The sequence below is a fragment of the Carcharhinus amblyrhynchos genome, chromosome 3 (genome assembly GCF_965287045.1).
Source record: "Carcharhinus amblyrhynchos chromosome 3, sCarAmb.v2.hapA, whole genome shotgun sequence".
NCBI lineage: Eukaryota > Metazoa > Chordata > Chondrichthyes > Carcharhiniformes > Carcharhinidae > Carcharhinus > Carcharhinus amblyrhynchos.
Window position 1 is genome coordinate 14,087,237 of NC_137326.1, and position 13,565 is coordinate 14,100,801.

Sequence of the window (13,565 nt, forward strand, 5' to 3'; positions counted from 1 at the left end):
ACATGGCCAGCTAGACCACGTTGCTCATCCCTAATTGTCCTTGAATTGTTTGTTTATTTATTATTAGTGTCACAGGTAGGTTTACATTAACACTACAATGAAGTTACTGTGAAGATCCCCTTGTCGCTACACTCAGGTGCCTGTTCGGGTATACTGAGGGAGAATTTAGTACGGCCAATGTACCTAACCAGCCTGTCTTTCAGACTATGGGAGGAAACTGGAGCACCCAGAGCAGACATGGGGAGAACGTGCAGACTCTGCACAGGTAGTGACTCAAACCAGGAATCAAACATTTGAGTGGCTTTTTAGGCATTTAAGTGTCAACCATAATTCTGTGGATCTGGAATTACATGGAGGCTTTTTACAATAATAAACATCATTAATTTTAATTCCAATTTTTATTGAAATCAAATTTCACTATCTGCTGTGGTGGGATTCAAATTCGGGTCCCTAGATTACAAGTCCAGTGACAGTACTACCATGCCATCACTTACCCCCTATTGTGTGCTCTTGTTCAGATCTGCACTACCACCAATACAGGTTTACAAGTCATAAATGCAGGTGTGTGGCTGCTATCTACTTGTAATGTCAGTGCCTCTAACCTTCCAACAGTAATCATGCCAATAAACAAGGAAAATAAGAGAGCATGCCTAGAGCCAATACTGCACATGTGTAACCTTATTCAAGCTTCCCCTGATCTCTGGGCTGGCACAGTGCTTAGCACTACTGCCTCATAATGCCAGGGACCCAGATTCAACTCTGGCCTCAGGTCACTGTCTGTGTGAAGTTTGCACTTTCTCCCCATGTCTGCATGGGATTCCTCTCACAGTCCAAAAATGTGCAGGTTAGGTTAGCTCCAAAAGCTAGTGATTCCAAATAAACCTGGTGGACTTTAACCTGGTGTAGTGGGACTCCTTACTGTGCCCACCCCAGTCCAACACCAGCATCACCACATCATGGCATAGCTAATACCCTCCAAACTCCTGTTGAATACAAGATAATAAGAAATAAAATACATGGTGAAAGAGGGAGATGGATAGCCACTGGTGATTTTACAGATTGTAATGTGTCTCCCTTTCACAAGCCAGTGGATACAAGTATGCACCAAGCAACATACTGTGGGAATCCGAAATTCAAAAAATAAACAGAAGACGCTGGATCCACTCCAGCAACATCTATGAAAAAGAGAGTTAACCTTTCGAGTCTAAACGATCCTTCTTCAGAACGACTACTGTACACTGGCCAATATTTTCGACGGTGGCCCGGATTCCCCTTAAAGGCTGTGTGTATAAAGAAAGCGGAATGCAGGCATTCCCTTCACACAGCCTCCTGGACGAGTCCATACCTGTTTTGTTGCTCAGTACAGTTCTGAACGTGGATCAGTTCTGCAAACTAATCCCCAGCAGAAATACTCTGTGGCTGCTGCGCCGTCCTTAAAGTCCGAATGACCAAAGACCAAACATCAGCACACATAGAGGGAGAGGCTGTCTTTTTAGGCTGGGGGCTGGGGGAACTTTCCCACACTCAGCCCACATTCAAAACCGGTTGCGCATTTGGTGGGGTGGGGGAACGTTCACAAGAACAGGTTAGTTTATGCAAATCAGCACTCGCCTTTTAACTTTTGAACTTCGCTCCCGTGACAGGTCAGATCATGCAGAGAAGCAGACTGATCCGCAATCTTAGGCGAAGGTGTTCAGAAGGGGACAACTGGGGGAGGGATGGGCAGGGCTGAGGGAGGCAGAGCCTCTGGAGTAGCTAGTCAAATAATATGTACTTTGGCTCAGCGCCGAGTTCACGCTGTTCGCAGCCTCTCTGAGTGGGGAATGTTCCCAGTAACTCGCACACTCTGAAATCCCAGGGGAATAAATATTAACCCATTCTATCCATTCCACTCTCAGCCCAAACACATGGGCAAAGTCCTGGCTTTGGCCAACAGGCCGCTAACCTTTTTTTTTAGTATAAATTAAGCCCAATTACTTTACTCGAAGGGAAAAAAAAGTAGGATTTTCCCACTGGAATCAGGCATTTGGGGAGGGGAAGGTGTAGAGATGAAAGGGACGGGGAGAATAAAGGATATTTGTGATACTTATCAATCAAATAGCCCACAAATAAGTTTATTAGTGTCACAAGTAGGTTTACATTAACACTGCAAAGAAGTTACGGTGAAGGCACGGTGGCACTGTGGTTGGCACTATTGCCTCACAGTGCCAGGGACCCTGGTTTGATTGCTGGCTTGGGTCACTGCCTGTGTGGAGTTTGCATGTTCTCCCCATGTCTGCGTGGGTTTCCCATTAAGGTGTGCAGGTTAGGTGGACTGGCCATGCTAAATTGCCCCTTAGTGTCAGAAGGATTAGCATGTGGGGTTACAGGAATAGGGCGTGGGTGGGATTGTTGGTCCAGACTTGATGGGCCAAATGGCCTCCTCCTGCATTGTAGAGATTCTATGATAAGTTACTGTGAAAATCTTGTCACCACACTCAGCACCTGTTCGGGAACACTGAGGGAGAATTTAGCATGGCCAATGCACCTAACTAGCATGTTTTTCAGACTGTGGGAGGAAACCGGAGCACTCGGAGGAAACCCACGCAGACACGGGGAGAACATGCAAACTCCACACAGACAGTGACCCAAGCCGGGAAGCGAACCTGGATCCCTAGCGCTGTGAGGCAGCAGTGCTAACCACATTGCCCCCCTGATATTCACTGTCTAAGCTCAATCATTCCAATCCCAATTCTCTTCCTGCATTTAGTGGTGCATTAAGGCAGACTTTTGTCTGTTTCCACAGCTGGTTATTCCTGAAACAGGTTGCTAAGTCTGTTGCCGGAGGCTTATAGCTTGAGGCATACCACTCCAAGTGTGGCTGATCAGGAATCCCTCTTGCTTTCACTGCCAGCTACGAGCACATTTAGAAGGATTTGCAGGTGGACTTTCAACTGTTTTGGCCACGTTATGAATGCTCTTTCCTTGGCCATCAAGTCCTGGGGTGGGACTCGAACCCTGAGCTTCTGGCTCAGATGCTGCCCACTGTGCCACAAGACTCAGAATGGCCACGTAAAGCCGGGAAACCACAGAGACCCCTCGTGCAAAGAAATTACTGTTTAGGTATTAACTTTTGTATTTTGCCCACAGGGGTGTCCAGCCAGACAGAATGGTGGCTGCAGCTGTAGATAGGGCTTTCGGATGGGGGCAGGTAGTGCAAGGCTGAGGAGGGAGGGTGCATGCCTGGGCTGACAGACACTAGCAATATTTTTGTGTAACATGGAGGATTGGGAAAGATACGAGTGTTTAAAAATGTTGTGGCCATTGCACAAGTGGTCAGCAGACTCAGACCGCTCAGACTCAGACTTTACAGACTCAATGTGCAAGTTGCCAGGGTATCAGCATCAATGGACTGGTCCACTTTGATGTTTTTCTTCCCTCTCTGTTCTTGGCATACTAAAGCCAGCCTCCAGAGATCAGGACCAGTGAGTGTCTCGATTGGGCAAGAGGTGAAATCAGAGGAAGACAAGAATGATCATCAGGATTGGAAAAAAATAGGGCTAGCCAGAGTGAGATACCTCCACCCTGAAATTCAAAGCTATTCACCTTGTTTCTGGGGCTAAACCACTTTATTTCTTGTAGCTTGACACTGGAGATGAAGGCCACTTTTGCTCATTTTATGTCCCATAAAAGTAAAAGTAAGGTCTCACGCCTGCTTCTGATTTGTCTGTCATGCCACACGATGATCTGGGTGCCATTTCTAAACGCCACCCCAGAACACAGCCAGAAAACCAGAAACAATCTTCACCAGGGGGCACTCCTTGGCATTAAGTTGATACCCCTGGCAGAACCCTCTTCCCCCTGAGCACTGTGCTCACCTCTGAGCTGCCCTGTGAGTACTACTCGCCAGATATTGTGCTTCACACCATTCTGACATTACATTACTGTGCGTACTATTTGACATGAGTGTTTAATTGCATATTGGCCTGATAATGATATGTTAATTTATTACAAGGAGGTTCCTGACACTGAACATCAAGAAACGCCTCCCCCACCCACACACTGACCGGTAGAGGGGCTATCGTTTCCCGCCTTTATGTCAACATAAAACCCAACTTTAAACTTCTGGCGATATTTTCCACTCCCACCGCTGAACCTGCCCCGTGCAAACAGGAGCGAAAATTCCCGGCCGCTGTCACCAAATCAAACCTTACACGCAGCTTCCCAGAGTCCCCTATCACCATCCTTGAATATGTCGGATCCCACCGATAGGAATATGTTCTGTCCCACCAGCAGGACAGACCCAGCAGAGAATGCAACACAGTGTTACACAGTGAGTTAGGAGTAACTCTGGGAATTCTCTGGATGCCATGAGGTTCCATTGCATTGATTTTTTAAAAAATTCTTCCATGGGATCATTGACAAGTCCAACATTTGATATCTGCCCTTAATTGCCTTTGAACTGAGTAGCTTGTGAGGCCATTTCAGTGGACAGTTATTGACTGTGAATTGGCCATGCTAAATTGCCCCTTAGTGTCAAGGGGATTTGCAGGGTAAATACATGGAGTTACAGGGATAGACCCCGGGTGGGATTGTCTTCAGTGCAGGGTCGATGGGCCAAACAGCCTCCTCCTGCAATGTAGCGATTCCATGATGACCTATCCACAGCAGTCTCCTGTTTCTCATCAATGTACTTCCTCTTTGCCACATCGTCCAAAAACATGTCACATTCCATATGATCACTGACAGAATCCAGCTCTGTATCATCACCCCTTCTCTCAACCTCCCCGCTTTCTCTGATTTATCAGGCTGCTTAACTGATATTCCTCATTGGATAAGCAGTAATTCCCTTTAGCTAGATCTTGGGAAGACCAAAGCCATTGTCTTCTATCTTCGCCACAGACTCTGTCCACTAACTGGATGCCTGTCCCTGGCCACTATCTGAAGTTGAACCAGGCCATTTGGAACTTTGATGTTCCATTTGACTCTGGGATGAGCTTCTGACCTTATATCCTTTCCATCATTATTCCATAACATTACCAATTTCCTTCCTTGCTTCAGCTCACCTCCTACTGCAGCCCTCATCTAGTCTTTGCTCCCTCTAGACTTGACTATTCCATTGCTCTCCTTGCTGGTCTCCAAATCTTGCATCCTCTGTAACACTGAGCTCATACAGAATTCTGCTGCCTAACATAACTCATAATAAGTCTCAGTCAACAATCACCTGAGATCCTATTGACTGACATTAACTCCTGATCCAGCAATGTCTTCATTTTAAAATCTCAATCTTGTTCTCAAATCTACCTTGCCCTGAGTTTAGTGCTGCCTCACAGCGCCAGAGGCTTAGGTTCAATTCCCAGCTTGGGTCACTGTCTGTACGGAGTCTGCATGGTCTCCCCCTGTCTGTGTGGGTTTCCTCCGACTGCTTCGGTTTCCTTCGCACACTCTGAGAGACATGCTTGTTAGGTGCATTGGCCATGTTAAATTCTCCCCCAGTGCACCAGTGTGCCAGAAGAGGGTGCCAGAGTCTGGTGACTAGGGGATTTTCACAGTAACTTCATTGCAGTGTTAATATAAGCCTAATAAATAAACTAAAATAATGACGTGCTGTCACTTGTTCCATTGGCCCATTAACATTGGATCATCAGCCACTCTGTCAATGAAATTTTCAATGACCATTTTAAAGGGGTTAATCAACAATAAACATCCAAGTACTTAAAACTTGTTTATTTGGCATTTGTTCATTTTTTCTACTCAATTTAGAGGGTGGTTTGCATTGGACATACCAGAGCAGCCCTTTAGTTCCTTAACCCTGATATCAGAACTGGCTCTGATTGAGAATTCCCTCCAGTCTTTCATTCCTGCTCTTTTTTTCTCTAACTATCTCCTTTTTATCCATTTGTATGTCTCATTTTTTCTGTGTTCTTGGCTTTGAAATCATTCTCTTATGCTTTGTGTGCATGAATGTCTCTCTCTGAATTCACTCATGTTTCTTGCTCCTGGATTAAACAACAAAATATGTAAAGATCCATTGCATTCAACAATGCATGCAGCTATTTACTGATCAGTCCTTGCCTTTGTGTGAATGATTAAGTTTCTTAATGGCTACGCTGACTTTATTTGAATTGAATTCACTTATTTCTGGAAGGATGTGGATTGGTGGAGATTGTTGCATGTCACTGGCATGTTTACAAAGACTCTCTTTCGCAGGAAAATCAGGTTTGGCAGTGGTGCTGTTAACATTTACATTTACACATGGAAAGAAAGGATTGTACCTGTGACAAGAGAGCTACTATTCCAAACTTGCATAGTAGGATGGAAGACAGTTCAAGAGAGAGAGGTGTGCAAAGATAAGAACCAAAAGCATTAAAGACTGAGAGACAGACACTCAGATGTACTGCAAAACCAAAAAAGGAAGTCAGGCACAGACAAAAAGGGATACACGCACGCGCACACACACACACGCAACAAACAGGCAGCACGGTGGCACAGTGGTTAGCACTGCGACCTCATAGCACCAGGGACCTGGATTCAACTCCCAGCTTGGGCCACTGTCTGTGCAGAGTCTGCGCATTCTCCCCGTGTTTGCATGGGATTCCTAGGCGTGCTAGTTAGGTGCACCGGCCATGCTAAATTCTCCCTCAGTGTACCCGGACAGGCGCCGGAGTGTGGTGACTAGGGGATTTTCACAGTAACTTCAATGCGGTGTTAATGTAAGCCTACTTGTGATTAATAAACTTTTAGAAATAAACCTTAACACACACGCACACACACATATGAGAAAGGAAAGTACACAGCTGTCTTGAAAAGACAAATGAAGCAAAATAGCAGAACAAAACAGAGACAAAGCAAGAGAAATGGATGCAGGTGAACAAACAGGTTGGAAATCAAGAACAAAGAGCCATGGCAACATGAGGTTAGCAAAGCTGAACGGTTTTGGAGAGGTACGTGTATACCTAACGATTGAAGTGAGGAAGTAGAAGGAGAGATATTAAAGCTTATTTATTAGTCACAAGTAAGGCTTACAGTAACACTGCAATGAAGTTACTGTGAAATTCCCCTAGTCGCCACAGTCTGGCGCCTGTTCGGGTCAATGCACCTAACCAATATTATTATTATTAATCAATCTAACCTAATATTAGCTTAAAGAGACAAAGGCTGAAAGTATTCTGACCAGATAGGGAGGAATGAGCTGGTTCCCCTTTATTCAACCCCCTTAGTTGGTGTAACAAAGGTTTGTTTACAATTCTTTCTCCATGGAGACCGTTTCCCAATCCAAATGTATTTGTTTTTTCTAAGGAGTCAGTTTATCCAGGCTTTCTCTAATCAATTAGCGCATTTATGGGTGGAATTTTCCAGCCGTTCACGCTGGTAGGATTTTCTTGTCCCGCTGCAGTGATGATGTGGAGGTGCCGGCGTTGGACTGGGGTGGGCACAGTAAGAAGTCTCACAACACCAGGTTAAAGTCCAACAGGTTTATTTGGTGGCATGAGCTTTCGGAGTGTCACTCACCTGAAGAAGGAGCAGTGCTCCGAGAGCTCGCAATGCCAGATAAACCCGTTGGACTTTAATCTGGTGTTGTGAGATTTCTTACCCCTCTGCAGTGAACAGAGATTTGGCTGAGCACCAAATTCACCAATCTCATTTGCAGCAGTGGTGGGGAATGGATAGCTAGAAACTTCCAACCTATTAGTTACTAAAATCTGAGGAAAAATAATAGATGGCACACACATGCACACGTTCGCACACAGAGTATACAAATCACCCATGGCTTGCCTGTGAGGCAATAATGGTGGTACATTATGGCCTTTAAGTTTGATGACTCTGTTGGAACTTTGGAGCTGTTCTTGTCAGTTTTGCAATGTCTTATGCCCAGAGAATGAGATGACCTGCTCATCTCTGCAGGCCTAATTGAACCGATTGCCCTGTTTCTTCCTGCTTGCTGCCTGCCTTTGCTAAAACACAGTTACGTCCAGCAAGAGAGAGATATCCTTTTTGCTTTTTTGTTCTTCTGCTCTCTCCAAAATACTGATCTCCGTCCATTTTTAACACATTTTCCCTACGTATTCCCAGGTGGGCAGCAGGGTGGCACTGTGATTAGCACTGTTGGCTCACAGCACCAGGGATTCCCAGCTCGGATCACTGTCTGTGCGGCGTCTGCACGTTCTCCCTGCGTCTGTATGGGTTTCCTTCCACAATCTGAAAGACGTGCTGGTTAGGTGCAGTGGCCATGCTAAGTTCTCCCTCAGTGTACCAAACAGGTGCCGGAGTGTGGTGATTAGGGATTTTCACAGTAACTTCATTGCAGTGTTAATGTAAACCTACTTGTGACTCTAATAAATAAGCTTTTCTTTAAGCCAGGGGGTTAGGAGTGAAATCGATATGTTCTGCACCCACAATCCTTTTGAATTTTATTTCAGAACATTTTATTCTCAGATGTAAATCAATGGCAGATTTATTTTTGGACTTCTGATGAGATGTAGGAAACAGTCCATTGTCTCCACAAAGACAGGAGATTAAAGTCCGGCCTTATACATTTTCCATTTCTGCCTTTTAAATGTCTCTGTTTGACATGGGCTATGATGTCTCTTCAGCCGTGAGATTCCATGATTTCAGGACAGAAGTGTCAGAAAACCTGCACATCTTTGGAATGTGGAGGAACCCGGAGCACCCAGAGGAAACCCACGCAGGCACGGGGAGAATGTGCAAACTCCACACAGAGAGTTACCTGAGTCTGGAATTGAACCCAGGTCCCTGGCGCAATGCTAACCATTGTGACACTGTGCTGCCCACTGTTCTTGGGAGACTTCAAAGGTGTGAAGGGAGAAGATTGCAAGCGATTCTAGGGCTGATAGATAGGAATGGAGCAAAGTCTGTGCAGTCCCACCAAGCTGTTTGACATTGGAGAAAGATGGTATAGTCAAAAGTCGCAGACAGATTGAGAAGGATGAGGAGAGATCATTTACTGCCATCACATTCACAATGGATATTATTTGTAACTCTGATGAAGACCGTTTGAGTGCTGTGCCAGGGGAAGAAATCAAATTGAAAGGGTTCGTATCTGCGCTGTGTGAAAAGTCAGCACCAATTTGAAAGACAGCCACAAATTCAAGGAATTAAAGGGATGCTTGCGGTGGGGCAAGTTTGCAAGGACAAAGAAGTCAAGGATGTGTATTTTATGAGGATGGGGTAATGATGGCAGGTATGAAGGGAGGTGAGATAAAGGGGCAGATACCAATGAGAGGGAACAGTGAACAATATCAGCTAATATGAGGGCCGGGAAGGGAAATTGAGTAGTTAGCAGTTTGGTGGGAATACTATTAAGGAAACAAGGAAGTATGGTTAGATAGACCAAAGAGCAATGAAATAGTAACAGTGAAATGAGAGTGTGATCGTGTATGGCAGCTGCTTTCTGTAGCAATGGGAAAAGTTCATGAACAAAATGCTGTGTATTTCTCTTTACATTTTTTTATGAAAAGCATATGGGAATGTGTAATCTCACTTACTGCCTGGCTGATTGCCCCAGGTTAAGCTTCACAGTGAGTACATTACAAATGTGCTGAAAATGTATCAATTATTGATATAAGCAGCATAAGGAATTCCACGTGGAAAAAACAGCTCACTGAGCACAAAACAGAAGAAGCCAAGGATGGCATCACTGGTATCAGACAGCCAGAATGGGAAAAGTAATAACTGAGGAGAAGGGATATAAATAGGCAGCACAGTAGTTAGCATTGCTGCCTCACAGCGCCAGTGACCTGGGTTCGATTCCTGCCTTGGGTCACTGTCTGTGTGGAGTCTGCACATTCTCCCCTTGCCTGCATGGGTTTCCTCCGGATGCTCCAGTTTTCCTCCCATAGTCCGAAAGACATGCTGATTAGGTGCATTGGCCATGCTAAATTCTCTCTCAGTGTACCCGAAAGGTGCCAGAGTGTGGTGACTGGGGGATTTTCACAATAACTTCATTGCAGTGTTAGTGTAAGCCTATTTGTGACTAATAAATAAACTTTAAAATCTAATCGAAGGCCACAATGGCAGTTCACTACAGGATGGGAACATCATTTAGTTCAAGCAGAAGGTCAAAAAAAAGGTTGTGTACAACGTCGTATAGCATGGGGGAGTCCAGCTCCAACTGTATCAGCAAAGCATGGAGATCATTCTGCTTCAACAATGATCACCTCCATCAGCAAGGGTCCCAACATGATGGACAGGTCTGACAGCTCACACTTCTGTCATCTAAGCCCCAGGGGTTTGGGGAGGCCATGTTACAAGGGGCAAGCGGCCTTCAGAAAGTGTCACAAGAGTCTTGCACTCTGTGCTGTCAGGCCTGTAGGTGTGGCAGGACAGTGCACAGTGCCTTGGCCCCCAGGGAGGGACAGGCACCTGCCATCTTCTCTCAGGTTGACAATACGCCAATATTCCTTCCAGTGCCCTGTGTTAGTGTCACACAGCCAGCTAGCTGATCCCACTCATTCCGAGATGTTGCAGTTTACAATCCAACCCTCTAGACCCCCAGCTACTTGACGTCACATCAACCCCCCCGCCAACAGGCATCTGAAGCATCCTCAATGGAAGGATATATAACTCCTGTGGAAGAACATTTTATAAACATTGGGGTAGGGAAAGGAACTGCAAGCCTTGCATAAAGAGCTCATATAAGGGTGATTCATAATCATTTCTGTTCTTACTTACATTAGAATTCTGGATTTGTGGCTGGTGTTAATCTCTGTGCCAACAATAAGGTTCAGCTGCAGGAAGCAATGGGATGGTAGATGTTGAGGGTGGTGGTGAGGATTGTGAAATAGCAGCGATAATGGAGTTCTGCCAGCTGGGCATTAAAGCCTACAGTCCTCCTCCCCTCCTTATTGCCAACTGGTGAAGATGGTGGCAGAGGAGGCATCCAGTAGCCGACCAGAAACCTGCACACCCGCCAGGGCTGTGCCGCTGAGCTCACCCAGAATGGGTCCAACTGGTGGAAGTATTACTTGAACATGATTGCTTGCTTATGGTGACACCTTCCCTGGTGATTTGATTTGATTTGATTTATTATTGTCACGTGTATTGGGATACAGCGAAAAGTATTGTTTCTTGCACACTATGCAGACAAAGCATACCATTCACAGAGTACATTGGAGTGAAGGAAAGGAGCGGGTGCAGAATGTGGTGTTGCAGTTACAGATAGGGTGCGGAGAAAGGTAGGGGAGGGTGAGGCAACCATGGCTGACGAGGGAAGTCAGACACAGCATAAAAGCAAAAGAGAAAGCGTACAATGTGGCCAAGATTAGTGGGAACCCAGGGGATTGGGAAGCCTTTAAAAATCAACAGTGGATAACTAAAAAAGAAATAAGGGGGGGAGATGAAATATGAGGGTAAGGTTGATTGGACATGTTAAGTTGACCCTTAGGGGTCAAATATATGAGGTTTTGGGATAGGGCCTGGGTGGGATTGTTGTTGGAGGCAGAATGGCCTCCTTCTGCACTGTAGGCATTCTATCATTCTATGAATATTGTGGGTTGTGTTCATTTACCTGAAGTATGCACTTTGTACCCAAACTATACAAGGTCATTTAATTTACCACTATTATTGCTACATTTAATGCTCATAACTGACCAAATTTCTAAGCTATAATGCCTATATTTTCCTCCAGCTCTCTTTTTGCCTTTCCTTGTGCTGTCCACACATTGCTCTATCCCTAACTCAGGAATTTCTTCCTTCTCATTCCCAACTTCCTGAATTGCAGCGCCCACAATTACTTCTGCTTCTCCTTGGTTTTGTTCTGGACGCAAGGATCCATCCTACAATCCTTTCTTTGTACCAGTCAATGATTTCCTGAGTGTTCCTAGCTCCTTTACTTGGGCCAAATGCATTTCAGTGGAGAAGGATTCGTAGAGTTATTCCTACATTTCATTCAAGAAATAGTTAGACCACATATCCTGCTCTGCCCAAGACCGCAAAGAACTGCAAAAGGTCGTGAATGTAGCCCAATCGATCACGCAAACCAGCCTCCCATTCATTGACTCTGTCTACACTTCCTGCTGCCTCAGCAAAGCAACCAGCATAACTAAGGACCCCACGCACCCCGGACATTTGCTTTTCCACCTTCTTCCGTCAGGAGAAAGATACAAAAGTCTGAGGTCACGTACCAATCGACTAAAGAACAGTTTCTTCCCTGCTGCTGTCAGACTTTTGAATGGACCTACCATACATTAAACTGACCTTTCTCTACACCCTAGTTATGACTGTAACACTACATTCTTCACCCTCTCCTTTCCTTCTCTGCGATGTACTCTACGAATGGTATGCTTTGACGGTATAGAGCACAAGAAACAATGCTTTTCATTGTATCCCAATATATGTGACAATAATAAATCAAATCAAACTTTTTCTCCAAACAGGAAAAAATTTCTTCGACACTTGTTATCCAGTCTAGAAGTTTTGCATTCTTGATTATTTAAAAATATATAAATAAATAAAGTTGTGATAGAACAGAAGTTTAACAGTCTGGAAACATATGCAGAAATAACAAGCATCAGTCAATAATTAAACCAAATGTGAATTCTACCTGCCTGTAGTTCATTAAGTCACATTAAATCCAAGCAACAGCTTAATAATATTACCACAAACATACCTCACATATTCAGCAATTAAAGTTAAGAGACCATCTGTAATTCTCAGTTTTTGTTACAGTGCAAACCACTTTGGTGTGAATGACTTGCTATTTTTAAGTGCTTTTTTAAAACTGAGAGAACCATTACCATGTCTGATCACTTGCAGCAAATCCTCCCTGGGAGAAAGGAAGCGGAGGGAACATTGCTGGTCCTGTAGCTAAAAGGATGAAAATTATTGACGGCCTCTAAAACCCTGTACTGGGCCAAGTCTAGCCTCAGGCTGCTGAGGTTGCCTAGAGATTAAAGCCTCCCACTTGTGTGGGATAGCTTCTACCCCAGCAACGGCTGTGGTGGTGTCTCGGACTGGACAAATTATTTCCCTCTCTCTCACAAAATAAATATGCAAACAAGCACCACAGGCTTGTGCACAGGAGCATCAGCGTCAAGACTCGAACAATGACCAGATTAATTACTGCGGTGGAGTGAGAGAACAATATGAGATGTCAGTGTTGCTCTGATTACAATGAAGGGTATTCTTAGAGGTGGCCAGAAGCTGGAGGTGGAGTTTTTAACCCCTTTGCTGCTGGGGAAACTAGCTGGATGAACAACATCAAATTGACCTAGAAGCACATAACAAAAATGCTGGAAGTAGCTGTCTGGTGCTCAAAATTTAATGCATGCCGGATTTTTTTTTAATTCATTCATGGGACATGGGCATCATTGGCTGGCATTTATTGCCCATCCCTAGTTTCCCCTGGAGAAGATGGTGGTGAGCTGCCTCCTTGAATCGCTGCAGTCCACGTGCTGGGGTTGATCCACAATGCCATTAAGGAGGGAATTTCAGAATTTTGACCCAGCAACTGCGAAGGAACAACGATATATTTCCAAGTCAGGACTGTGAATGGCTTGGAGGGGAACTTGCAGGTGGTGGTGTTCCCATGTATCCGCTGTCCTTCAAAGTCTCATCAAAATCATACC

At 44.9% G+C, this 13,565-nt stretch overlaps 1 protein-coding gene across 4 annotated transcripts in view; it reads right to left on the minus strand.

The window, feature by feature from the left end:
• The window catches only part of LOC145335837 (uncharacterized), a 104,361-nt gene that overhangs the window by 24,774 nt on the left and 66,022 nt on the right, over nt 1-13,565 (minus strand). The window contains exon 1 of one of the 4 annotated variants that reach the window (XM_080181583.1): nt 1,612-1,693. The exons of 2 other annotated variants lie outside the window; for them this stretch is intronic. The gene's annotated coding sequence lies outside the window, so the exon portion shown is untranslated. Of the gene's footprint in view, nt 1-1,345; nt 1,540-1,611; nt 1,694-13,565 lie in introns of those variants that run through there. One more of the 4 variants, XM_080181574.1, reaches the window with a different exon arrangement.